The sequence below is a fragment of the Mirounga leonina genome, unplaced genomic scaffold (assembly GCF_011800145.1).
Source record: "Mirounga leonina isolate KUSES-001 unplaced genomic scaffold, KU_Mleo_1.0 Mir_170, whole genome shotgun sequence".
Classification (NCBI taxonomy): Eukaryota; Metazoa; Chordata; class Mammalia; order Carnivora; family Phocidae; genus Mirounga; species Mirounga leonina.
Genome location: NW_023270433.1, coordinates 37,455,201 through 37,480,974, shown reverse-complemented (window position 1 = coordinate 37,480,974; position 25,774 = coordinate 37,455,201). Strand labels below are relative to the sequence as shown.

Below are 25,774 nucleotides of genomic sequence, written 5' to 3'. Positions count from 1 at the left end.
AGAAAGAAAGAAAGAAAGAAAGAAAGAAAGAAAGAAAGAAAGAAAGAAAAGAAAGAAAGAAAGAAAGACACAGGGCAGGGGGAGGGAGGGAAGGTGGGAGGTTGGAAGGAAAGAAGGAAGCAGCCAGCCATTTGTTGAGCACTCAGAGGATTTGCTCTATGATTCAGATAGCAAACATCTTATAGGAAGTATGTAATCAACTGAGATAGAAATTGAAGGAGATGGTGCTAAGAAGTTAAGGTGTTTGGTTTAGATATGTGGAATCTGATGTCCATGTAGGACATTCAAATGGAGTCAACTCACAGACACTTATCAATATTGGTCTGTAGCTCAGGAGAGAGGTTGGGGATAAAGATCATGATGTGAAAGCTTTCATCAGCAAAGAGTTGTTTGTAAACTATGGAAGTGAATGAAGCTGCCCACAGACAATGGAAAAAGTGAAAAGACAAGAAGATTGAGGACAAAGCTCTAGAGCTAATAGAGGAGAAGGAACAAGTGAGGAAGACCTGGGGAAGGGGCAGCCAGAAAAGTGGGAATAAGGAAATGTGAGTTGTAAGCCGGGAAAGGCGAAAGATGGTGGCAACGGTCAATAGTCACAAGCCTCAACCAGATGAAGTGAAGTGAGAATTGGACAGTGCTGCAGGACAAAGAATAATTTAAATGGGTTGAGGGTTCCAGAAAGTTGGAGATGGTAGAAAGAGTCAATGCAGATGTCTCTAAGGAATCCAGTGTTGTAATAATAATGGTTAATATTTATAGAGTGCTTACTAGAACCCAGGCATCATTTATATACAGTACCTCACTTAATCCTTATAGCAACTCCTTGAGGAAAGTACTATTACTATCTCTATTTGATGGATAAGGAAAATGAGGCACAAGGAAGTGAAGGAACTTGCCTAAAAACTCAAATCTAGTGGTAACAACATCAGGATTTGATGTCTGTTGATCAGGTAATCTGATTTCAGACCCCAACTTTCTAACCTCAGGCTAAATTTCTTCCCTTCATAGAAGAAAAAAGGCAAGACTAAAGTTAAGAGGGGCGCCAAGAGAAGTTTCCTATACATGCTTGATTTTATATGGGAAAGTTTTGAGTATGTTTTTATACTGAGAAAATGAATTAGTGAAGAAAACCTGAAGATCCTAGAAAGAAAAGAAAATCAATGGCACACGTTCCCATAGGAAGAAGGCAAGATCAGAAGCAATTCCTTATCTATTATTAATTCCTCAAGTCCTTGGTGAATGCTTACATGTCAGAATCTGCTTGGCATTAGGGACTCAGTGGTGAACTACAGAGATGGGGCTCTCACCCCAGGAAGCTTCCAGTCTAGCAGTACAGAGACAGGTCGAAAACAAGGAAACAGACCAACAACATAAACCACAGTATGTGTGATGAGGGGAGCAAATGGGGTGCTGGGACAGAAAACAACGTCCCACAGATAGTGACATTTAAACTGAAACTGAAGTATGGGAAAGAGGCAGACTTGTGAAGATTGCAGGATAGGGGTCAAGGTGGAGAGCATGGGGGAGAACAGAATGAGGTGCCACAAAAAAGGTAAGCAAATCACCTGGGTGACTTTTAAAAAATACTGTTGACCAGGAAATCAGGATGTCTGGTCAGACAGAGAAATGACATCATCACATTTACATTTTTAAACAATTAAGAAAACTAAATGGGCAGGGGAAGGAATCAGCTTTATAAGGGTAAAAGGTCAGCTCTTTTTTAAAACAGGAAAGAAGGAAAGAAATACTTTTATAGACAAGTTTAAAGGTGAAAGGGAGAGTTCACACCTAAGGACTTCTATTGTCTCTGAAAACGGAAAGACCCTAGTCCCACCTGCAGTGATTAAAGGGCATGGGATGGGGCTCAAAGGAGAGATGGGAGGTCAGAAGCAGCCAACAAAGGGAATTTGGAAAGGAAGACACCTGGGAAAATAAAAGACCTAGAGGGTAGCACTGGACGCCTCAGAAGATGCTGGAAACCAGCTCTTTCAGGGGAGCCACCGTCATTGGGCAAGATTATGTAAGAGTCTCCACTGTGCCAAAGAGATTGGGGACTGTTAGACTAACAGAGACATGAACTGTAGAGCAAGTGCAGAGGAAAATCCAGGTAGTTGAGAATTTTCAATAAGAAACCATTACAGAGATTAACCATGAATCCAAGGCTGTGTCAGAAAGTAAGCCAGGAAAGCTAGTTAGACTGGAACAGTTAAACAGGAGCCTTAATGCAGCTGAAGAACAAACAGATTTATCGAGGGGAGAGAGGAGGGATGCAAGCACATGGACGCTAATGGGATTTCAAAAAAGGAGCAGTTTCAAGCAATGACAAGGTCTGTGCTGTGATTACAGAGCAGCACTGGCAGCAACCAGTTTGCCCATTGCCCTCTTCAGGGAGCCTTGCAAATAGACAGGCTTTTGTTTATGGACATTATCTAGATTCCACATAAAAAACACTCTACAACCACCAAATATTAGAGTATTGTTGTGAAGGGATGCTGGGGAGATGGCTTCAGGTCATATGTTGATGGTTGCCTGGCACCTTCCCTAAAACACTTAAACCCTGAGTACAGTTACTGACCATATTATCCCAGCAGGTGGAAAAATTCTATTTAAGAACAATTTCCACCATTATGTCATCAAGAAACTAAAATCACTGCCTCGATTCAAAATATCACTGTTGCTGACACCCAGTTCTTACAACCCTGGTTATTTCTCAATCTTGGATGAAATGCCTGTCAAGATCTCAGTTGGCCTAATGCAAGATGATTACCCATGGGTGGTGGTTGTTTTTTCCAGTCAGCTAGAGGATTAGCTGTGAGATTCAGCCAAAAACCCTGGGATAGCTTTGGAGAAATGAGGGTGAGAAGTAGGAATTGAAGCTCCACACACCAGCTGGGAAAGGCTAAGCAGAGTGGAGTTAAGATCACTGGCTCAGTGGTCAGCTCTGACATCCAACTCCATCTCTACTTGCCAGCTGAGTGGATGAATCTCACTTTCAGTGTCCTCTTCTGTACAGTGGCTAATAATATCTACTTTGCCTGCTTTGTTACAAAGATTAAACAAGATTGACTATGTAAAGCATTAAGCGCAGGGTTTGGCACATAGTACTATAGAGCTCATTAAATGGTAGTTGTTGTTGTTATTATTATTATTATTAGGTTCTCAAATTGTATGCTTAGGATAATGAATCACTTCTAAGACATTGCTGAGGGGCTCTAGCTTCTCTAGATAGTTCTCTAAAGCAATATATATATATATATATATATATATATATATAGCAGTGTGTCAGTAAGCCCATTAGGGAAAGGGTAAGGAGGACAGTAGAGCCCTGATTTGTAATGGTTACCAATTTCCATGGTATAAATACATCCACCGTGATTGACTTCAAGCTACCAATGTGGCATCACCAAAAGTACATTTGGTTTTCAGGAATGGATACAAGCTAGCTCCCATACACCACTGAACATTTATCTGAGAATATCCCTCAAGAGTTCTTGGGAATTCATTTGTTAATGCACACACACACACACACACATCAAACACCTATTCTACTCTATGATGGGCCAAGCATCTATTGTAGAAAGAAGATTTTAGAAAATGAACAAAGAAGACATGGCTCTCCCTTCCTTGAAGCTTGTAATCTTGGAGGAAAATGGACAACTAAACAGCTATTACAACACTGTGAGGATGTGCCATGTGGAGAGAGCAATGTGACAAGGAAGGTCAGGGAGGACACCTCACATCAGAGAACTCTCCTAGTCTAGAGGATGAGTAGAAGCCAGCCAGGTAAAGTGAGGGCTGGGAGTGTGTTGAACAGAGGAAGAGGAGCAATGGCCTGGAGTAATAAGAAAGCAGAAACTAAGAGGAGATTAATATGGGTGGACATGGCACGAGTTGGAGTGGGGGCAGGGCTAGTCCCCAGCTAAGCCATTAGAGGCCTTGTAAGCCATGTTAGGAGAGCCAGCACAGGGTTTTAAATAGAAGAGTGAGATTTGATTTTGAAAAGATCACTCTGATACAAAGTTTATATAATTAAAAAGAAAATAATTAAAAAACAGAAAATAAAGGTCAGCCTACTTAGAGTGTGAATAAAGGAGTGTGGGAAGGGATAGACAAACCAGAGGCAGGGGATCCTACTTGGAGGTTGTTACTATAATCTGGGCAAGAGATGATAGTGACCTGCCCCTGAGTCTTATCAGGATAGGGAAAAGGGGACAGATCTGAAAGATAGTTGGGAGATAGAGCCACAGGAGCTGGTGACAGATAAGAGAGGGATGTGAAGGAGAAGGAGAGGTCAAGAATGATTTTCAAGTCTCTGACTTGGAGCACCAGGTAGATGAGGGTGCCATTCTCTGAAAACCAGAGGAAGAAGAGCTGAAAGAGAAAGAGTATGGGATTTAGTATTGGACATGTTGGGGTGCAGGTGCCTGAGAGAGTGGGATAATCCCCCTGGAGTTCAGGAGAGAAATCTGAGCTAGTGATAAAACCATCAGAGCCTCTAGCATATAGGTCACAGCATAAGCCGTGGGAGTGGTTGAGATCATCCATGGAGGTATGTAGAGTTAGAAGAGAAGGAGGCTTAGAGTAGAACTCTAAGAGTCATCAATATTAAGCCCCCAAAAGAAGAAGCACCTAGGGGAGCCTGAGAAAGAGCAATCAGGGAAGTCAAAGGAAAACCAGGTAAATGAGGAAGGAAGAATCAATCAGCAAAGCTGATGCTACTGAAAGATCAAGACCAGGAGGACTAGGAAGTATCATTGGCAATCCCTGATGACTTTGGCAAAATTCATATCAGAGGTGTGACAGGGATGAATGTCAAATTGCAGGGGCCAGCAGAGGAAGGATGTGGAGGTAGCAGGTATACACAATCCTTCAAGAAGATTGACAATGGAAGATGTAAAGAATTTGGACCATAGCTGGGTAGGAATGTGGGGTTGATGGAGGGTTGTTCTACTTTGTTTTAAATGTAGAGAGACATGAGCATGTTTAAATGCTGGTAAGGAGGATCCATCAGAGAGGGGAGGCCAAGGGAGCAGGAAAAAACATAATGTGGGCCAAGCTATGCCTGTGATGGACTCCAGGCTTCCAGTCACTGGGGTAGGAACTAAACCCTAAGGGTCTCAGAGCAAGCCAGAGTTCATTGTCCCAATAAGGAGGAAAGGGAAGAGAAGGAAAGGGGTGTGGAGCGCTAAGGAAAATGTGTAGGTTAAATAAATGGGGCCACACCAGTATGTGAGTTCTTAGTACCAAGTCCCAATTCTAGTCAAACACTACCACTTGAGGGAAATATGATTAAAACTTATCTTAGGTTATTCTATGAAATAAGCTTTTGGTTTTTAACCAAAATAAATCTTTAGATCCTTTAAATGCTTAGAAAAGGAGTCCAAACTGGCAACCTGTAAGTCCAATCCAGCTGGCAGACAAATATTTTGCCTAAATAGTATAACAAAATTCAAGAAATTTCACATAAAAATCTAGACTCTGGAATTCTTTTGAAAACTTGAAATCTGGAAATGCTAGGACCACATGGCATCCATCAGATGACCTAAGTGGTTGCTGCCACATTGAAAAGGGGCAAGCACTCCCCAGGTTGTCCTAGCCTCACCCGGCCTCCTTCCTTTCCTGCCCAGCCCATAGAGGAGGACTCTTCCACTCTGGCAAGTTGGGTTAGATGGCTCTGTCATCTGTTTCAGCTCTGCTCTTTTTGGGGGCACCTTCTACGTGCAGGGCAGAGAGCTAAGGCACCTTCTACATGCAGGGATACAAAAGCAACTGCAACACTGTCCCTGCTCATGGAGCATGTAAGCTGGGGAGGCTGGCGGACCCTTAATCTCAACAATACGAGGCTGCTGGCACTCTTTGACAGTACAGATTTAAGTCTGCATTTGGAAAATATTCCAGCTGTCTGCTCATCCCACACACCCACTGATGAACAAAAGCACATTCGGAATGGATGCTCAACTAGCTATAGAAATTGTGGCACGAATTTCCTGGAGTTGACATTGTATTGTAGCTCACTGCTTTCGGAGTGAGGCCAGACCACTGACTGAAGAGGGCAGGGGAGAACAGTTCAGCACAACACCAGAGAATTTAAAAGAGCATTGGAATGTTTTTGGCAATGGCAGTCTCATTGTATTCCTTCCTTTTTCTTTACAAATTGAAGTCATTTCCAATACTGTGCCAATATCTGACCTTGTCTTTGCCAGACTCAATGGAAGAGAGACTAAAGCAATAGAGCAGGTATGACCCGTAGGGCTCAGAAGATTTGTTTGTTTTGCTAAAACTCTTGCAGCTGATCTTTGGCCAATGTAAGTGTGTCTGCCTACCCACGTCCCTTGAGGGTACCATTTTAAGGAGAAGGTGCTCCTTGGAACAGAAGGGCTTTTTCATTATTGAGCTTTCCCCTATTCCTGTTGCAGAGAGAGTAGGGAAAACAAATTTGATGAAGTTTTAATGTAGACTGAAAAAAGGCATTTCACATACAAGTAAGACCTTTATTTCTTGCAGTAGAATTTTCATTGAAAATGAAACAATGATGAAAACAGCTGAGGCCCCAAGGAATTTCATACAATAAGACAAAACTAGAATATTTCTGTTTTGAGAACTAGTACCAATCAAAGACTCTGAATGGGGGGTGGAGTATGGGTAGAAGAGGCAAGTTGTTCTAAGTTTGGGGCTGAAACAACTACCAGGATTTAGAAAGGAGGTCACACAGGCTGCTCTTTTGACCCAGCGGTTCCTCCCCCCATCCATCCCTTCCAAATAAAGACAACAGCATAGCTCCATGCATTATGGATCGTGAACTTTGTGTTTGCCCAGGACAGATTTGGACTTGGACCCCAGCTCTGCCCCTTAATGGCCAGGTAACCTTGTGCATTTACTAGCTGGTAACCTTTTTACCTAATGTGTCTAGGCTTCAGTTTCCTCATTTATCAAACATGGCTATTAATCCACATTTCAGGGGGTTGTGCTGACAATGGAGTGAGAAACCTTGCAAAAAGTGGCTTGTCCATAGCAAGTATTTAGTAAGGGACACCAAGAAAGAGACTGAACTCTTCTGAGCATATGGTCAAATAATATTGGGAACCTGTTATGATGTCAGTTATCAAAATTTGACATCTGAATTCTGGTATTCTTAGCCTAATTTTCAAACTATTCAGGAGCCCATTATGTAAATCTAAAGAACTACTACAAAAGGTAAACAGGGTTGGGGAGGTGGGGATACACAGACTAGGGGACAAAGAGGCTAAAAGGTGTGGGAGGGAGAATTACTTTTCATTGTTTATACCATTTTGCATGCTTAGAAATTTTTACAGCTTTACTGAGGTATGATTGATATACACTAAAATTTACCCATTTTCAAGTACACAATTAATGAATTTAGGTAACGTATATAATAATGTAATCACATAACCACTAAAGCAAGATATACCACCGTTATAGCCCCCTAAGAATATCCTTTTGCTCCTTCACAGTCAATCCCCTCCTCCACCAGGGCCCTAGGCAACCACTCATCTGCTCTCTGTCATGATTGTTTTGTGTTTTCTAGAATGTCATACAAATGAAACCATACAGTATGTAGCATTTGACCTTTATGCTGAGTATTTTTTAAAATTCATCCATGTGATGGGGCGCCTGGGTGGCTCAGTTGGTTAAGCGACTGCCTTCGGCTCAGGTCATGATCCTGGAGTCCCGGGATCGAGTCCCACATCGGGCTCCCTGCTCGGCAGGGAGTCTGCTTCTCCCTCTGACCCTCCTCCCTCTCATGCTCTCTGTCTCTCATTCTCTCTGTCTCAAATAAATAAATAAAATCTTTAAAAAATAAAAATAAAATAAAATTCATCCATGTTATTGCATGTACTAATATTTCATTCCTTCTTATTGTTGAGTAATAATCCGTAGTATGGATATATATCACAATTCATTTATCCATTCACCAGTTGATGCATATTTGGGTTGTTTCCAGTTCGGGGTTATTGTAAATAACTCTGCTGTTAACATTTGCCTACAAGCCTTTGTGTTGTATCCTTTAAATTTTGTCCCAAATGCATGTATTCCCATTTTCAAATTAGGGTTTGGGAAGAATCACCTCTCTAAATAACTGGAACCCAGAATAAATGAATATAATTACAGTTTGAATGACCAAGATTTACGTAACTTCTCTCTACGTGCAATACTCAGTTGTCTTTTTGTGTACTATGTCTTCTGATATACTAACATGTAAATGTGCAAGAGCTATTTGGCTTCTTCTAAGCAGTACATCTGGTTGATTTCCCCAGCAGACAAGATCAATCAAATCACTATGATGATGCAAAATGCTTCCCTGCAGCCTTAAGGGTGTTTGATTTTCTTTAAAAAATAATCCTTAACAGCTACATGCAACAACACATAGGGGAAGGGAATACGTGCATTTGGAACAAAAGAATACATAAATTCAAATACAGTCAAAACTAATCTAGGGAGATAAAAGTCAGATGAGTGGTTACCTCTAGCAGTGGTACTGACAGGTCCAGGAAGGGAGAGGTGGGAGAAGGATATGATCGAGTCTTAGGGTGCTTCCACTGTTCTCTATCTTCATCTGGGAGCTGGTCTCATGAATGTATTCATAAATAAAAATTCATCAAACTATGCAATTAACATTAGCGTACTTTACTATATGTATGTTTACCTCAATTAAAAGAAGTAAAAAGCAAATAATAATCTTTCAATCTTGAGTCAAAAGAGATCATACGTATGACTGCCTGGCATTATACCTGGCACATAATAAACAGTGCTTATTAATATTCATCTTCTTCCCTTGCTTTCATTTCCAAGGGAAATATTTGGCAGAATGTTAACATTACAATCATGGAATTTAAATATTCACTCTTTTTTTTTTTGCCTGCATAGATGGGGTCACATTATCTCCCCTGAAAACTGATGCATAATGGGGTATGGGAAAAAGTGCTGGGTAGGGTCTTCACACATCCTATCTTGCCTTACCTGAGTGGATCCCAGCACAGATTTTCAGCTGGACGTTGGGCTTGTGTGGAATCTCAAAGGTCTTACACACAGCAGCCAGATCCAGGGCCATGCTTACTACTTCCCCAGTGTGGAGGAGCCCATTGGGCTTAGGTACCCCAGATAACACCATCTCTGAAAACACACAGATTAATGACAAACTTTAGTTAACTTGAGTTAACTAAAGCAGACTAAGTTTTTTTTTTTTAAAAGATTTTATTTATTTATTTGAGTGAGAGACAATGAGAGATAGCATGAGAGGGAAGAGGGTCAGAGGGAGAAGCAAACTCCCTGCTGAGCAGGGAACCCGATGTGGGACTCGATCCCAGGACTCCAGGATCATGACCTGAGCTGAAGGCAGTCGCTTAACCAACTGAGCCACCCAGGCGCCCTAAAGCAGACTAAGTTTTTAAGGCTGCTACTAGAGGCTTGCCATTCTAAACCTTTACCTGGACCTTCCCCCTCACAGCTTGGAAAGTTCACATAGGACACAGGGTCCAGAAAAACTCCCAGGAATGGGTTCTTAAGAGCAAAAGTCACCAAGCTTGGGTAGTCTGGACATAAACTGATCCAATAAATATTTCTGGTCCATAATGTGAATAGATTGCCTCTTGGCAGCTGATGTTTAACCCTCCTTATGTTCAGGTAGCATTGTTTTCTTTGTCTTTCTGAAATAGCCTTGTCCTCTCATATGCGGTTTCATGGCAAACAAGAGAAACAGTGTCGGTCAACCAGCCATGTTTGAGTCAATTTCTTATATCTGCCTTTCATACCAAGAATAGGAGCTCTGGGCCAAAGTTACTGAGGGCCACAGAAAAAATGAAATAATACATCAAATGTTAATTCTTCAACTTCCACAAGACCATTTATACAGTCAGAAGGGTACTTATGGAATAGCAGCCCAGTAGCTCGGAAGAGTCAGTGGAGCTTCCAAAGATATAGAAAATACATAAAGATCAAGTCCTAGGTTCAATGTGAACAAAGTGGATTTCCTGGATCAAAGATGAATGACCTCTCTTGAAAAAGCTAACCTTCTTGGGGCGCCTGGGTGGCTCAGTTGGTTAAGCGACTGCCTTCGGCTCAGGTCATGATCCTGGAGTCCCGGGATCGAGTCCCACATCGGGCTCCCTGCTCAGCAGGGAGTCTGCTCCTCCCTCTGACCCTCCCCCATCTCATGCTCTCTCTATCTCATTCTCTCTCTCAAATAAATAAATAAAATATTAAAAAAAAGAAAAGAAAAAGCTAACCTTTAGAGAAATGTGACAAAATCTCAAAAGCTTTAAATGGTATAATCTGTAAGTGGTTCCCCAGAGTGGTGATCCATGGCGTTAGCAGTTCCTCCAAGAGATGAGGATGGAGAAGCTGGAGGAGAGAAGGTTGATAAAGAGGGGTCAGCAGGATCAGAACATGGTGGAATTGTAATGGGCATCGATATAATAAAGAATGAGAACTTAGACACTTAGACATTGACCTTTAATGTATGACTGCTCTGCTCTGCTGGAGAGAATATCTGATTGTTTGGAATTTTAATTTAAGAGGTGATGCTAAACGATGTTTTTAACCTTTTCTAACATTGTTGATTGAATGGGTAGGGAGACACTCTCTGCTCAGCATACCCACTTTATTTCTGCCTGGATGCTGAAGGTGCTGCTTCCAGATACCATTCAGCAGATACACACACACACACACACACATATGGTTGTCATGACAATCAAGGCATGGTCTAAACAAAAAACACATTGAGTCCATATCTGAATAAAGCCAGTAACTCAGACATTTTGGTAAAGCCTTTTTTGTTTTGGTGGGGGTGAGGGAATTTGTCTACCCAGCAGCAAAAAAAAAAAAAAAAAAACTTCATCTGTCTACACAGCAGACAGTAATACTGCCTAACTAAGTGCAAAATCCTGGGATTTGGGGATTAATTGATTAATTAATTAATTTAGAATTAATTTAATTTAAATTAAAGCATTGGCATTTAAAACATCAATTATTTTTCAAAAGGGCTCTCTGAATGGGGTTTGTCCATCTCTTCTAGGTCCTTACCAACCAGGCGCCAAAAGGACTAAACCACAGTAAAAATAACTGCTAAACCATTCTAGCACAAAGTTCTTGTTTCCAGGAAACATTTCTGGTCATTTTGTTTTGGGGGAAACATTAAGGTCCGCAAGTGTCAATCTACCACTTGTTTTTTCACTTGCAAACATTCTGATGCTCAATTCGAATGATTATCTAGGGTCTAATGACTCACTTAGGGAGCAACTTATCTAAATTAGAGCCCAAGTACTCAGAAACAATAAGGAACAGCTAATAATGGTACCTAATTTTCATTGAATGCCTTAGACACTAGGAAAATTATCATTATTACTAATAAGCAATTACTCTGTGGTAGACACTTGGGCTAGAGAGAGATATAAGGTTCAGGGAAGTCTATAAATATAAGCCACACTACAGGGCCAAACATAGCAAACAACCGACTAGTTAGACAAGTGGGTAATTAGGAAACCTTGAGGCAAACAAAGTTTCAGGGGGCAAGTGAGACTTCAGCTGAGCCTCATAAAAAGCATAACACTTAAGCATACTGGAAGTAAAGGAAGAACTATTACAGGTAAAAGAACTTCAGGAAAGTGTGGGATGGTTTGGGTATTACCTTGTTTGGCCAACAGTGTTCTACAGAAGAGCAATGGAAAATAATACTGTGCAGTGATGAATTAACCTTACCCAAAGAGAGGTCTGGCCTTTGCCCTCAGCTACTAGGAATTGACCTCTAGGCCTTTGGAATATCTTGCCTAATAGGTAGGTCTTTGTTGTTTGCAAGCTTTGGCCACTGACAATCCCTAACAATGTGATTTGTGATGGGCCCTCAGGGCATGCAATGACCTCCAGAGGAAACGATGACTAAAGGTATTAGCCTGACCTCTGGGAGTAGTTGGAGACTAAAGGTCAAACACACAGGCAGCATGTGATCAAGCCCTAGTAAAAACTCTGGACACCAAAGGCTCAAGTGAGCTTCTCTGGCTGGCAATACTTTGCATGTATTATCACATATGGAGGAGGTAACGTCCATGACTCCACTGGGAGAGAATGCAGGGAACTCTGCATTTGGACCCCTCCTGGACTCTGCTCTATATGTCTCTTCCTTGGCTGATTTTAATTCGTATCTTTTTGCTGTAATAAAACTATAGTAGTAAGTATAACAGTCCTTAGGTCTGTAGTCATCCTAGCAAATTATCAAAACTGAGGGTGATTATGGGGACCCTCAAATATGTAGCCAGAGGATGGTCCTGGGACCACCAAACTTCTGGCTGGTGTCTAAAGTGAGGACAGTCTTGTGGGAACTATGCCCCCAAACTGTATAGTTGGTGAAACTCATGGCAAAGGCTAAAGAATTCAGTTATGGGGGCACTGCACACAGGCTTGGAGAGTTTGGATATAATGCTGTATGCCATTAAGTTCTTAAACAAGAGAACATGATATAGTTTCATCTCATAGTAGTGCAAAAGACAGGGGCAAGGAGACTAGTGAGGGGACTCTTTTTTTTAAGATTTCATTTGTTTATTTGAGAGAGAGAACGAGGGAAAGAGCGCAGGAGTGGAACAGGGGGAGAGGGGGAAGGAGAGAATTTCAAGCCGACTCCCCTCTGAGCACTGAGCCCCATGTGGGGCTGGATCTCCCGGGGCTCAATCTCACAACCCTGAGATCATGACCTGAGCTGAAACCAAGAGTTGGACACTTAGCTGACTGAGCCACCCAGGTGCCCCTGAGGGGACTCTTTCTTGTTCAGATGTAGGAAGATGATGGTCTGGACCAGGGCTGAGGCTAAGAAAGGGAAAGGTTGTGTGAATAATAACATTTATTGTGAGCATATGCTGTACCAGGCATCATAAGTACTCCATACACATTTTTTCTTTTGCCTTTTTGTTATTGTTCTAGTTTTGTTTGTTTTTTTAATGTTCATAGTCCCTGCTTTATTTTCATTTGGTCACACACACTTTAAAACACACTCATGGGGCACCTGGGTGGCTCAGTTGGTTAGGCATCTGCCTTTGGCTCAGGTCGTGATCCCAGGGTCCTAGGATTGAGCCCCAAATTGGGCTCCCTGCCCAGCGGGAAGTCTGCTTCTCCCTCTCCTCTGCCACTCCGCACTGCTTGTAGTCTCTTTCTTTCTCTCAAATAAATAAATAAAATCTTCTAAAAATAATAATAAACACACTCACAAAATACCCAAACATCCATAATTAGAAGGGCATAAAACAAGGGACTTACAGGCTGAAAGAAAATCCTAAGCTTCAGAACAAAACAATACCAATCGACTATCGGTTTCACCAAAATTCCTTTGGCAAACACACAAAGATGTTTTGTTTTCAATAGGAAAAATTTAGGGACAAGAACCAAGCTTTTTGTGCTCCCTGAGGCAGGGTGTGACTTCTCTCCATATGCTTTTAATCCTAAAAACCATCTTATAAGGTAGACAACATTATTATTTCCATTTTCAAGATGAAAAAAAACTGACGCACAGAGAGATTAATTTGCCCCAAATCACCCAGCAGGCAAGTGGCAGAGCTAAGATTTAAAACCAGCTCCAATCTGACTGCAGAGCCTGACTCATAACCATTCTATCAAATGAGCTCTACCTCATGTAAGACATTGTGTTAGAGGAGTCAACAGTATTTGCTAGCCAACTGGATATAAGAGAAGAGTACAGGGTGACTTTAGAGTTTAGCACATTGATAAAGGAAAAGATGTAGTGGCCCCTACAGCCCAATTCTTCTATTTCACCATGAGCAAAAGGACATGAAGAGATCTGGGTCGTGGCCCCAAAATGCTACTAACAAGGGGACCTTGGCTAAGTCACTTAATTTTCCTGGGCCTCTGGTTCTTCAGCTGGAAGTTCTCTGCCAGCCATGAGAATTAGCATAGTGAATGGCCAGCAGCATGAGCTCTAGAATGAAAGAGATTTGGGTCCTGGCTTTTGCTAGCTATGTGAGCTTGGGCAAGCAACTGAGTCTCAACAATTCTCACCTGGGAAATGGGGATTGTAATACATAGGTCATAGGGATGTTACGAGGATATTTACTGTAATAAAATAATCCATGTGAAGCCCTTAGCACAATGCCTGGCATATGGCTAAGCATTCGATATATGGTGGTTTTACTGTTAGTATTCCAGCTCTAACATGCTGTGAGATAATGCAGAATTGATTAGCTCTGAGCCCCCCATTCCAAATAATTCCCTTGGCCAAACTCAAGGTTGAATAACTAATTGGTCAATCCTTATTAATAAAGATAGGAGAGAAACTAACATTTTTAAGCTACCCTTATGTAAATGTATATTCTATATTCTACTTTGTGACTTTCATTGCTGTCCGGTGCTGTGGTGATACATACAGTAAGAATACAGGTTCACACTGACATGTAACCAAATTGTGAAACAACAGTAAAACAGACAATAGCATAGGATGAAGATTCAGCATCACATCAGACCTTGACCAAAACATAAATGAATCACCACTTTCCTAAAGCATAACAAAGCAGAACCTAGAATCCCAAGTACTTATTCCATTTTTTTTAATCAACTCCAAGCAATAGCTACTTCAAATTTAGCCAAAAGATTATTTCAGTTTTCTTTTTTTTTTTAGTAGTGGCCATCAGAGATAGTATAATGACCTCACTCACATTTCTATATAATGAGCTTACCCTTGGTGAATGAAGGAAAATCCTTTAAATACAGAGATTATTGAAAATCAGCATCCCTGCTTACTAAGTACGTAGTGTCCTATATTTACCCATTAATAGATCTGTTAAATATCCTCATCCTTTACTGGGAGTATGTTTGGGTCTAAACACTTGTTCATTGATTCTGAATTAGAGGCACAGGGAAGAGGAGCTCAATCAGAGAAATTAAATACAAAGCAAATGATGACATAGTCATGTATGATAGCAACTTTATTTCTATAATGCAGTGTTTTCCAGTAATGAAAAGAAACACAATGAATTGTACAAGCACAATAGTTTCATCAACATTAACTTCATAATGCAGTATTTTTCAGTAATGAGTGGAAATAAAAGGAATTGTGTGAGTCACAATGAAGCATGCAGTGAATTGCGTGACCTGTAGGTCAAGTAATGAAGGTAAAATGGGAGAAGCCTCATTCCCTCTTCAACGTGGTTACTGGTCTCAGTCTTTCTATATATCACTAGACTGTAAATTTCCTGCACGTAGAAATCCTGTATGTCATGTTCACCCTCATAACCTCCAGAGCTAACACAGTGCCTGGCACAGATTGGATTCTCAACAATTACAAACTGAATAGATAAATTGTAAATATTTTTTAATTATAAATATTTTAAATCTATTTTCAGTTTGCCTGATGGCTAATGAAACATTTCATTGTTCCTGTCTCAATTTATGCAATTAAAATTGAAATTAGAAATTATAATGATTGTTCATACCATTTTATCTAATTATTGTTCCATGTTTGCTACACCATCTTTCAAGATTCACCTCCTTCTCTCACTGGGTAAGGGGAAAGGGAAAATACCAATGTGAACAAATGGGGGTTCAAAGGTCAAGCCCAAGAGTCTGACCCCCCAGAAAAAGTATAAAACCAGTTTATTTCCATTATTATTGAATAAAAATGGTTCTCAAGCCAAATCAATAGGCATTTTCTAGGTGCCCACTATGGAAAATGTCAAAGGCATAATGGAGACCACTAACTATTGCTTCCTAGGAGATTATGACTTAGGAAAGTTAGAATTTTTATACAAATTATTTGCTTCCTTAATTCCTAGCTTTGTTCCACTGCCATTTGATATTGTTCCATGTCTCAGGGACTGTCCAATCATCAACAACTACTCACATGCAACTCTGACTGTCTCTACTATGTAGACATCATAATGACCTATAATTTTGCTGAAGGTGGTGTGAAGCTTGTTCAGGAACAAGTGTATCCACTTGTCCAGTGCAGCTTGGCCACTCCCTGTACTGCAGGCTGACGCTGGAAAGCGGAGTGAAGCCCACAGTGCCACAGGAAAGGGGCAGTGAGGTAGAAAAAAGTTAAATCAGGCAAAATAATTGGCAAGACCTGATTAAGCAATGGTACCTCCTTATTCAGCACAATTTTTTGAAGCTCTCAGAATTCTGAGCCAGGGAGACTGGAAAGTGATGGGCCAGTTAATTGCTTTAGAAAATATTCTTCATTGTTTATGATATGTTTGGTTGGTTTTTTGTTTTGGTCTGGTTTGGGGGGTAATCTTTGTTTTTGTTTTTTGTGTTGCTTCAGACTGTGTTGATCAAAGCTAGGGCAGCTTGTTTGATGGGAATACCATCCCCTAACATCTGGACTCTCCCTGTTTCTGTCGATCAAGTGAGTGGGTTTATATAACAAGAGACTCACAATGATTGGGAAGGCTGTGTAAGACTCATTTAGAGAAGTCCCAGGCTGAGGTTCATTTGCTTGCCAGTTATCCTGATTCCTGCATGCATTCTAGATCTTTTATTTCTTGAATGTCAGTGGCACTTTCATTTCTTCAGATAAATTATTTTGAGTTCATACTAGACTCTTTGCTGGAAAGAGGCTTTCTGCCTCCCCCTCCGATCCCCTACCCAGGAGAGTGTCTTCAGCAGTGACAAGGCATGACTCTAAGCTTTTCTAAACTCTATGCTCTCTTTCTCCATCAGTGAAACAGGGAGGACCCCTTGACCCCCGGTTAGGGACTGACTGCTTTGACTGCCTGCAGCAAACTCCTGTTAAGCAAAATGTTTAGAATGTTTTAACCTGGGTGCCTGGGTGGCTCGGTCGTTAAGCGTCTGCCTTCGGCTCAGGTCATGATCCCAGGGTTCTGGGATCAGCCGCATGGAGCCCCGCATCGAGCTCCCTGCTCCGCGGGGAGCCTGCTTCTCCCTCTGCCCCTCCCCCTGCTTGTGTTCCCTCTCTCCGTCTCTCTCTCTCTGACAAATAAATAAATAGAATGTTTTAACCTTATAATTTACAAGTTCGATTTAGGGGTTTTTCATTGAACTTTCAAAACTTGCTCCCAGGCAAGATGACCTTCGCTATGGAAGGGAAGAACTATATGGCCTATTTACTTCAGATTTTAAAACACACTTCCTAAGATGAAGAAGTATATCTTTCTAAAGCAATTTCCTGCTGTTTTTGCTAAACTGGATGCCTTTTAGCTCTAAGAAACTGATTTAAGTTAAAAAAAGAAAAGTGGTGGGGGTGGAGGGACTTAACCAAATCACTGCAACATACTGTATTAACAGCATGCCTAAGTGCTAAGCTCACTGCCACTTTACTCAAACGCCTGCATTTTCTTCTTTTGCAGATAGGATTTGCTCTCCACCTACTAACAGTCATGCACAAATTTTATAATACTGTAGATTGCTGATCTCTCTGCCTTTTGAGTTGAAATCCTAACTCCAGTTATGTTAATTTACCTGAAAAAGATAGATGCACTCAGGTTACTCTGAGTTTGGCAAGGTTGGCCTTGTCTTAGGTCATCAGCAACTTGTTTTGGTAACATGCCTTTATCAGCTATGAATTAGAATAGTTAGTTATCTGGGGCACCTGCGTGGCACAGTCAGCTAAGCATCTGACTTGGTTTCGGCTCAGGATCTCAGGATTGCGAGATCAAGCCTCACATCGGACTCTGTGCGCAGCGCAGAGTCTGCTTGAGATTCTCTCTTCTCCCTGTCCCTCCCACTCGTGCTTGCTCTCTCTCTAAAATAAATAAATCTTAAAAAAAAAAAAAAAAGAACAGTTAATTATCCTCAAGGAAAAGGACACACAAGGCCCAATCTTCATGTCTGTAGCATCATTTGTCACCACTCGTACTTTTGATTGTTCTGTGTTCCATATATAGAGTAGGGTATTGTTTGTTTGTTTGTTTAAATATTTGTTTATTTGACAGAAAGACAGAGAAAGAGACAGAGCACAAGGGGGAGCAGCAGAGGGAGAGGGAGAAGCAGGCTCCCCGCTGAGCAGGAAGCCGGCACAGGACTCAATCCCAGGACCCTGGGGATCACGACCCGAGCTGAAGGCAGACGCTCAACCAACTGAGCCACCCAGGCGCCCCTAGAGTAGGGTATTGTTTGTATTGTTTGCCTGGCCATGATTGATTGATACCAAGCCAAGCACATTCCCTAACCCGGGCTTCCCTGGAGCCAGTGTGGAGATGGGGTCATGGGTGCTATCAGGGACAGAGATACCAGGAGAGTCAATTGGAGGAATGGAAGCTCTGCCTGTAATTTTTACTGACTGAGCACTTTGGTCATTGAGGGGGGGGGGGGGGGGGGGGGGGGCGGGAGTGTTAGGAAGAGCAGGCTATTACCTTCTTCACGGGGAGTTTGGTGGTACAAGGACAATTTACCCTGACTCCTCTAGTTTGGGGGATTAAAAAATCTAACATTATTTGAATCTTTAAGCTGTTAGAAGAAGCAACCAACTAAGATCTCCATTCTGGCTACAGGGTAGAAACAATCGGAGTGATTTGCCAGGCACATTTAGTGCTCATTTCACTTGCAGAAAGCTTGGGACCCCCTAGAGGGATAAAGGATGAATATTTATTGGAGTCTAATACTAGTGGTAAAATCAAATTTTTTTTTTAAAGATTTTATTTATTTTTTAGAGAGCGAGCGAGAGAGAAACAGCATGAGAGGGAGAGGGTCAGAGGGAGAAGCAGGCTCCCCGCTGAGTGGGGAGTCCGATGTGGGACTCGATCCCAGGACCCTGGGATCATGACCTGAGCCGAAGACAGACGCTTAACCATCTGAGCCACCCAGGCGCCCAAAATCAAATTTGTCTTTTTTCAGTGAAAGAAATAGGGTGATATTTTTGTATTTCCCTCAGGAATTCTGTCTCAATAGTCCATTTTTGATACATATTCACAATCTACCCTGGTAATATGCTAAATACTTATAAATACAGCATGATATGACTATATTGTTATTTTTTGTATTCATTGTTAATTAAGTAATACAAAATGCAGTCAGGCTTCCAAACAATATTTACAGAGTACCTACCATGTCCCGGGCACTGGGTGAAGTACCAGGGACACAAAAATGAACAAAATTCAGTCCTCACACAAAAGTAACATGTAATCCTGCTAGAGTAGGGTATTGTTTATATTGTTTGTCTGGCTATAAGCCTGCCCCTGTTTTTACTTTTTATTTTATCTTCTACTTCTCTGCCCAACTGTCCCACTCCACTGACCCCCATGCTGTCTGTCCAACTCCAAGCATGTGCCTGCCTGTGTGCCTCCCATTCCCTCCACCCCCAGATGCCCCTCACTTCATTCAGGGTTCTGACCACACCACAGAAAACTGCATTCCCAGTCACTCACTCAATCCCTACATGGCTTTATTTTTCTTCTAGCATTTATCACCACCTGATACATCATATAACTACCTGTTACTTTGTATCTTTTCTATCTTCCTCCACTAGACTATGAGCTCCACACAAGCAGAGACTCAGTCTGTCTTATGCACTGCTGTATTATCTGCCTAGTACAATGCCTAGCACATAGTAAATAATAAGTATTGATTCAATGTCTAAATGAAAAGAGTCAGCAAGATGGGATCCAGAACCTAAGTAGAGAGGTTGGCCTTGGAAAAACAAATGGTACAGCTCTTCCTCTGAAAAAAGAAGAAACAAGGTAAAGATGAGCCTTTATTTGATAAGGTTAGTGATAGTTGGAAATGGGGGGACATTGGTCAATTTCACACTTTAGAGCCTATAATTGGGAAGGAGGGATGGTGGAGCAAGGTGATCCTCTGGGAGCGAGATTAAGAAGGAATGTAAAGAAAGCATTAAAAGTGAGGAATTGCCATAAGGCAGTTAGGGATAAATAGAAAGACTGCATACAGCTGTAGTCTAGGTGGCCCAGAACATCCAGGTCAATGGCTGGAACTTACACACCCAGACCTCAAGACAGATGGAGAGCTAAAACTCCAGGACTAGAAAACGCTTGCATACAGGTAGTGGTGGCAGCTGGGAGTGGGAGTTAAATCAGAGAGGGTTTAGAACAAGTGAAAAGCATGCCAAGGGCAGACCCCAGGAAACTCTAAGCATTTAAAGTGTGTGTGAAGGATGCTGCTGAAAAACTGAGAGGGAGCCTGCTGGGCAGTAGGAGGTGAAGAGGAAAGAGCGAGTAGGGAAATCTGGTGAGGAAAAGGCTTCAGAGATAAGGGAGGAGTCAATGGTGTCAAATGCTAGAAACAGGTCAAACAGAAGAAGAACCAGTTATCCCTACTGGTTATTAAATAATTATGGGTTTGGCAATTACACTGCTACTAGATGTTTACTGATTCCCTTGCTTAAAACAATGCTTAGTTTACTTGTTAAACTGCTAGGCCAGTAGTTTCCAAGCAGGACTGCACATCAGAATCCAGCAGTGAGCTTCTAAAATACTAATGCCTGAATTTTACCCCTGAATAATTATAGCAGTGTCTGAGAGGTGGGGCCCAGGCATTAGTTTATTATGAAAGCCCCAGGGGATTATAATATGCAGCCAGGATTGAGAAGTACTGTGCTTGGGGAAACTGAGCTTTCCACAAATAACCACATGGGGGAACTCCATGTTTGGCACATACTGAACAACCCTAGCCCACCCAATAGGCTAGAGGACAGAGAACTTTGGTCCTTCAGATAATGGGAACAATCTGTTGGAATGCTGATGGACCTTGCCTAGGCACCTAAGCCTGGGGATATAATGGTCACCCTCTCTGCCAGGTACCTGCTGCCTATTTGCTTCCTTGGTTTGGCAGATCCTTCAAACAAAGATCCTTGTCTGTTCACATCATCATCACCATCATCAACATATCTATCGAGCTCTGTATTGTACCAGGCACTTACTAAGAGCATTACATGCATTAACTCATTTAATATGACATTCCTATGAAGTTGGTACAGTTTTTAACCCCTATTACATGGGATGGAGAAACTGAGGCTCATAAAGTGACTTGCCCAAGGATCATAAAGCTAGAAAAAGGCAGAGCTGGGACACTAATCCAGCTCTGGCTCACTCCAGAGCCTAAGTTCTGAACCATGTCTACATCATACTGCTCCATAACACTGCTAGAGTTGGAATCCTCTACCTGCCTGAGCACCTCCCCTTGCAGCTTCCTAGGAGGACTGCTCTCCCAGCCCCACCTCCCCCTAGACTGGGCACTTCCTTGCAAGACTCATGCACAGCTGCCCAAGATCCAGTGCTGACATTTAACCCTTTCCTTGGTAATAAGTAAAGATTTGTCTTCTACCTTCGACGCACATTGACTTCTGTTAGAGGCACTGAGTTACCAAAATCCTAGTGAAATGAGAACTGACCCTTAAAAATCCATGCAAGCAGAACACAGAATTAAAATCAAAGATGTAAAAGTGTTATTTCCATGGCTTCAGCAATTAACTCTCAGGAAAGAGCATTCCAGAGAAATAAGTTAAATAGAAATGCATGAACTAACCAAATCAGCCTTTATTACTGACGTTGTATTTCAATAAAATAAGCAGGTGGTGGTTTTTTGTTTTTCATGCATTAGGTCTCGGATCTTGTCTGCTCTAAGTACTTCCGTGTTTGCTATATTTCTCCATCTAAGCATCCAACACAAAGAGAAATTATTTCATGAGAATACTTTGTTCCCTATGTATTAATCTCTATTGGAAAGCACCTAGAAGGCAGGGGGGTTTCCATAAGGGGCTCTTCACTTATAATTATCATCCCTTTAGGATCCAGTAACCAAGCCAGCTATGAAGGGGTGCACTAGTGAGATCTGCCCTTAATGCTGTGATAAATCCATACCTAATTGGGTGCAGTTAGTGAGGACTGGGAAGTCACCCAAAATTACCAAAGACATCATCATCTCTACCAGACTGTGTTGGGAAATTCGTCTTATATAAAATCTTCTTTATTTGTTCGAAAGTGGGTCTTTGAGATGGGTTGTTTTTCTTGTACCTCCTAATCAAAGGCAGTGATCAAGAGTAACATCCAGGCACTGATTTACTGATATTCTGAACAGAACTGCAGAATTGAACAACTTGGAATCATCTGAGTCCCAGTGTTCCCCATCTTTGTTAATGTTAGCCCCACCAGCCAGGAGGATTTGATTGAGCTTTACATCCAAAAGCATGAACTACAAAATCAATCCATGCGATTTTTATAAATTTTATAAATATGAAATTTGATTATAAAATTCAATATACTTTTTCAGACCACTTACAAAACCTGCTCTTAGGGGCAGGACCACCCCAGGATTCACTGATGTAGTATCCCTTTTTATTTTTATTTATTTATTTATTTTATTTTATAGCTAGGGTCTTTTTTTTTTAAAGATTTTATTTATTTTTTTTGACAGAGAGAGACATAGTGAGAGCAGGAACATAAGCAGGGGGAGTGGGAGAGGGAGAAGCAGGCTTCCCGCAGAGCAGGGAGCCCGATGTGGGACTCGATCCCAGGACCCTGGGATCATGACCTGAGCCGAAGGCAGACGCTTAACGACTGAGCCACCCAGGCACCCTGTAGTATCCCTTTTTAATTTTAAAGATGAGGAAACTAGCCCAGAGATGCTAGGATGCTAGAGGCTTGGAGATTCAAGCACAGGAGGGCAATTAACCCCATGTCTGGGGCTAGACTGAAGGACTCTGTAACATCCCTGGCAGATCCTTTCCACTCCACCACTGTCCCATGAACCCTTTCAAAGTCACAATTCTCATTTTGTGTTTTAGTAAATTAATTATATAAATCATCATAAACACATATACATGTCTAAATCCCAAAATGATGGGTATTGTGGCTCCATAGCTGTATCTGTGGATGGGGCACGCTGCATATGAACATGCTTGCCTTGTTTTCTTCATCATATGTGTCACTTTGTCATCGTGTATTTAATGGCACCAGAGCTCTCCAGAAATACTGGGCTGCCATCTCAGCATTCTGCTGTCTCTTCTCTCTCTACATCTTCTCCCTAGAAGGTTTCCTCTCTATCTATGGCTACATTACAGCCCTAGGTAGTGGTGGTCCCCAAACTTCCATCTCCATCTGAGCCTCTGTTCCATGTTCCTGGCACATATTCAAATTGCCTACTGGATCATCTCTACCTGGAAATGGGCTTAGAAAGCCTGGGAAAATGCCAAGAAGTTGTTACTTGATGCGGTAGGTTACTTTTGTTGATATATCTCTTTCCAAGACATAATATGGGTTTGTGCTTAGCTGATGACTTCAGATGATGATCAAGTTCCCTTTCCCACCTCACCTCCTTACCTCTGCATACCCTGAAGGGCAAGGACAATGATTCTCAGGCTTCCCTATAATTAGCTCAAGAGAGAGACACTGGAATGCCTAACAGAACAAGAGTCTTCTTTCTGTGGGAGGAGAGAAAAGAATTAAAGAAAAATTAAAACTTAGTATTAGAAATAATCAAAACAGAAGCATGTGCCAAACTCTCTAGACAAAAGTAAAATTTAATCCCTCTGAAAACTATGCTCACTTTCACTGATCTATTTATTCATTCAACTAATATTTACTGAGCACCTACCATGTGCCAACCACGTACTAGGCCTTCAGAATACAGCAGGGACCGGAGCAGACAAAGGCCCTGCCCTCAAAGAGTGTATAGTTCAGAGGCAGAAGATAGCAAATATACCAAACATATATAATTTGTCAGTTTGTGATAAGACACAGGAGTTTAGGCAAATTAATCTATATCAGGGATGGACCATGGCATCTAAGCCAGGTGAGGAAAAAAATGGGGTATGAAAGAAAGTGAAGTATAATGAGGTCAGTGGATTGGATATCCCACCTAATGCATTGGTGGAGTTGGGAAACTGAAGGGAACTCACTAAAAAAAGGGGTGGGTGGATATCAAAAAGTGAGATATTGACATGGAGATGTGGAGGTGATCCAGTTATGTGTAATGATAATATCCCAGGTGTGCTACAGAAATGGGTAGCTGAGACAGGTGAAGAAAAAGATCATGGGAGAAAATGGGGGTCAAAGAACTGACAGAACAGAACACATCCTCATGGATACTAAGGTCAGCCAAAATTATAATGGAAGTAGGGTTGGAGAGAGAGAAACAGGGAGCCCAGGACTAAAACTGTGTCCTTCTACCAGAGAACTACATGGGAATAAGGGAGCAAGATGGAGCCTTAAACAGGTTTCTCAGTCTCTCTGGGTCTCAGTTGCCTCATATGAAAATGAAATGGCACAAATAAATAATCTATAAGGTGACTTCCACCTAACAGCTCCAGTTTCAGACAAGCTGAGATGGTTGATTCAACCCCTTGGCCTCCCTCTGACAAGTAAAAAGGGTCAAATTAGCAAGTGTATCAACTCATGATTCATTTTTTTAACAGTATTTAGAATTACACTGTGAATTAGGCATTCCTTTATGAGATCTAGCCTTGAGCCCTTACTAAGTGTCTTAATTAATCATGAGGGAAAGAAAATTCAATTTTGCTACCAATACCTGTCTCTCCATTCTGTTTATGTCATTCCCACCACTTAAGAGCTGACAATGCTCCTTTCTGATCAAGTGTGACTTTCTCAGCCTGGCATTTAAGAATCACCACCAAAGGACCCATCCTAGTTATCCAGTCATTCCCAGCTCCCCAATATGGGCTGACCAGCTCTAACAATGCTGCTTAGGCCCTTTATTCCCTGTTGTCCTGCACAACCCACACCCTCTCTCTCCCACACACATACTCAGCTCACTCCTGTAGAGGACAGAGTGATGTCAGCCCAGCCCCTGCCATAGACAAGTTCCATATACAGTTAGTACTCAGTATAGAAATGACCTTGCTCATCTGCACTTGTCTAAGAGAGTCCACTTTTAGATATTTATGACATATAGTGACTAGTATGAGCCTTTCCCCATGAAGAACAGTAGTCTGTTGTTCAGTTTTGTTTTCAGTCTCTGTGGGATTACACTTAAATTGCATGGTTGTTGTTGAAAATTAATTTACTTAAACATATATTAAAGCTGGGTAATAACAAGATAATTGGGGGAAATAGGAATAGCCTATGAACCCAAACAGTGTAGTTATTGGTATAAAGTAAATTTTCCATTACCATCAAAATTTCATGATTCCTCTGATCTGAGAGTTGAGACAGATTTTCTTATTATATACTGTCATCTCTCCTTCAGCTCTTCTTTGCATTTATTTAAACATACCAAGAGCAGTCAATAATGTTCAATTGTTCTGAATGAAATTCCCATGTCCCTTGATTTATCTGTTAAATGGCATTCAGAAAAACATGAAACCATTGGTCAACATATACAATTCCCAAGGGTTTTACATTTAAAATAATTAAATGAAAACTAATTTCAAGGAACCATGCCCCCACCCTCACTCACCTCCTATTTCTCTTATGATCAATGTCTTTTATGACAGCTTTAATGTCTGCTGAAAATATGTATAATTTTTGTGATTTTTTGGAATTTATAAACCTGGAGGGATTTCTTAGAATAAATAAACAAATCCTAAGGGTGAGAAGAATTTATTTAAGGACTCAACATCCTGGGGAACAAAATCCATGCTCAACATCATTATGATTGGAATGTGGTCAAATGAACCAAATCCCAAAGGATCCCTGTGTTCCAGATGCAGCCAGAGTATTTTTAGTCCTGCTCTCCTTTAACTCAGTCTGCCTATATTTGGATGGGGAAACTCACCCTATTATCTAGAAGACTTTACAGTGGAATTTTGGTTCAGTACTTTTTCAAAAGCATAAGCTATTCAAATAGATAGATAGATAGATAGATAGATAGATAGATAGATAGATAGATA

General features: G+C 41.4%; 1 long non-coding RNA gene across 2 annotated transcripts in view; it reads right to left on the bottom strand.

The window, feature by feature from the left end:
* LOC118018034 overlaps positions 1-25,292 on the bottom strand; it is a 172,020-nt gene extending 146,728 nt beyond the window's left edge. For both annotated transcript variants that reach the window (XR_004681298.1, XR_004681299.1), the window contains exons 1-5: positions 25,056-25,292; positions 23,247-23,347; positions 10,245-10,359; positions 10,029-10,031; positions 8,980-9,132 (exon numbers count right to left, since the gene is read on the bottom strand). This is a non-coding gene — a long non-coding RNA (uncharacterized LOC118018034). The remainder of the gene's footprint in view (positions 1-8,979; positions 9,133-10,028; positions 10,032-10,244; positions 10,360-23,246; positions 23,348-25,055) is intronic.
* Between the last annotated feature and the right edge of the window lie 482 nt (positions 25,293-25,774).